Source organism: Montipora foliosa, chromosome 6 (assembly GCF_036669935.1).
Source record: "Montipora foliosa isolate CH-2021 chromosome 6, ASM3666993v2, whole genome shotgun sequence".
In the NCBI taxonomy this organism is placed as follows: domain Eukaryota; kingdom Metazoa; phylum Cnidaria; class Anthozoa; order Scleractinia; family Acroporidae; genus Montipora; species Montipora foliosa.
In genome coordinates, this window is record NC_090874.1 from 19223243 (window position 1) to 19225742 (window position 2500).

A 2500-nucleotide genomic window follows, 5' to 3' on the forward strand; every position below is an offset into this window, starting at 1 on the left:
TCGAACAGTTAGACGATGATATAGTGACGCTGGCAGCCCACACAAAGGAAATCGAGAACAGATATGAGGCCGACCAGAATCAGAAAGAGAAAACATTAGTGGCTCGGCAGAGACAGGAACAGTTGGAATTTGAGAAGGTCTGTGAAGGAACAGCTCAAGTTGAAAGCGAGATACCAGAATGACCACGGAGCAACAAAAGTTAACAAAACCCAAGTCAAGCTACCGAAGCTTGTGTTGACAAAGTTTAATGGAAAGCTGGAAAACTAGTTGTTGTTCTGGAATACTTTCGAAGTGGAAGTGGACTCTGCGGACCTACCAGCTGTTACAAAATTCTCGTACTTGAAAGAAATGATGGAACCAAAGGTTCAATTGGCAATCGATGGATTGTCACTCACGTCTGAGGGGTATGAGCGTGCGAAAAATATCCTAAAATCTACTTATGGGAAGACCAGTGAGATCATAAACGCCTATGTAGAGAACATTCAAACACTTCCAGTTACCTTTGGATCGAACCCAGAGAAGATCTATAACTTATACAGGACACTTAAGTTTAATGTGCAATCGCTTGAAATACTGGGGAAAACAACAAAATGCTGGTCAATGGTTGAGAGAAGTGCTTGATAAATTACCCAGGATCAAGTCCGATCTAGTGCGAGAAAAGCCAGGCTGGCAGAGCTGGGGATTCTCTCAGCTTGTGGTTGCGTTGCAAGAGTGGACTGAAATACACCCTGGCGAACCATCCACCCAAGGTCACAGGCAACAGAAAAGTTTCCAAGCTCAAGGGTACTCACCTGTTCCCTATGGGTGTGTGTATTGCAGTGATCCAAGCCACAAGTCTTTGGATTGTCCTACACTGTTGACCGTGACAGAGAGGAAAAGGTTTCTGGTGGACAACAAACTGTGTTTCAATTGTAATGGTTGGAAGCACAGAGCTGACAAATGCAAAAGCCGAAGCACTTGTGCTAAGTGCAAGAGAAAACATCACACATCAATTTGTGACAGTGCTTCTCAGAGTGGATCGGCGATGACCACCTCCCAAGGTGAAGGCGTTTGTCACCCGGCTGTGATTGTCAAGGTGAATAACATAATGTGGCGTGATCTACTGGACACTGGGTCCTCTAGCTCTTACATCTCATCCTATCTGGTAGACCTGCTGGACATCAAGCCTGCAGAAACAGTACCGCGGAGTCCCAAGACTATTGTGGGACTTGTCACTAAGAATGTTGAGATATATGATGTTGACATCAGTGATACTAACAATAAAACTGTGCTTCCAATATCTGTGACAAAGATTGACCGCAGGGAAATTCTAACTGTGGAGAACCTAAATTACCCTGAGGTTCTGGCCAAGTACCCCCACCTCAAAGCAGTTCATATGGAAGAAACAGCAACCAAGAAGGAGTTACCTATTCACATTATACTTGGTGCTGGAGCCTAAGATCAAGATGGCTGGCTATCAGCGAGTGGGAAAGATTGTTGAGCTAGCTAGTTGCTGAACAAACGAAATTCGGGTGGACAATTATGAACAGCGGTGGAGAATCTGGGCAGGGTAACATCTTCCTTGCTCAGGCTGTAAGCAGCGACTACAAACAGTTGTGTCGTCTCGATGTCCTGGGGCTTCAGGATAGGGCCAGTGGAGACCAAAGCGTTGTACATGAAGAGTTTATTGAACAGCTTCAGCGCAGCCCCCCTTGGTTAACAATCAAGCAGGCAGTTTGAAGCGTCTGGAAAGTTTGGTGAAAAGGTTGAAGAGGAACGGGCAGCTGGAGGCCTACAACAGTATCATCCAAGAACGACTGCAAGAAGGCATTGTTCAGAAGGTAGACTTACCAGTGGTGGGGAGAGAGTTCTCTCTTCCTCACAAGCCAGTCATTACGGAGAACGCAGCGACCACCGAGACGCGTCTAGTGTATGATGCCTCTGCACGTGCCAAGACTACTGCACCATTCCTTAACGAGTGTCGTAATAGGCTGATTTAGCAACAGAACGGGAACGTCAGTGGCGACGTCGCGCGCAGCAAAACTACCAATGAGAATTTAGAATAGAGAATAAAAGAGTGGAGTCTACTCTATTCTGAATTCTCATTGGTGTTTTTTCTGCGCGCGCCGTCGCCACTGACGTTCCCGTTCTGTTGCCAAATCAGCCTAATGTTGGCTCTCCACTCCAAAATCAGCTGTGGAAAGTGATTGTACGCGGCAAGTTTCATGCGGTGGTCATTGCCGGAGATATCAAGAAGGCGTTCCTTTAAGTGCGAGTACGGAAGGAAGATAGGGACGCACTTCGGTTCCATTGGGTAAACATGGAAAACCCTAAGGAGATCCTTGTGTTGCGGTTCACTCGTATGTTATTTGGTTTAGGACCGTCACCCTTCTTGTTAGGGGCAGTGATCCAGCAGCATTTAAATGCACATCGCGACGTGTGTGAGCGAAATTGAAAATGGGCACTAGGTGGAGGACCTGTTGTCTGGGGGCCAGAGTGTTAGTGAAGCGCGTGAAATGAA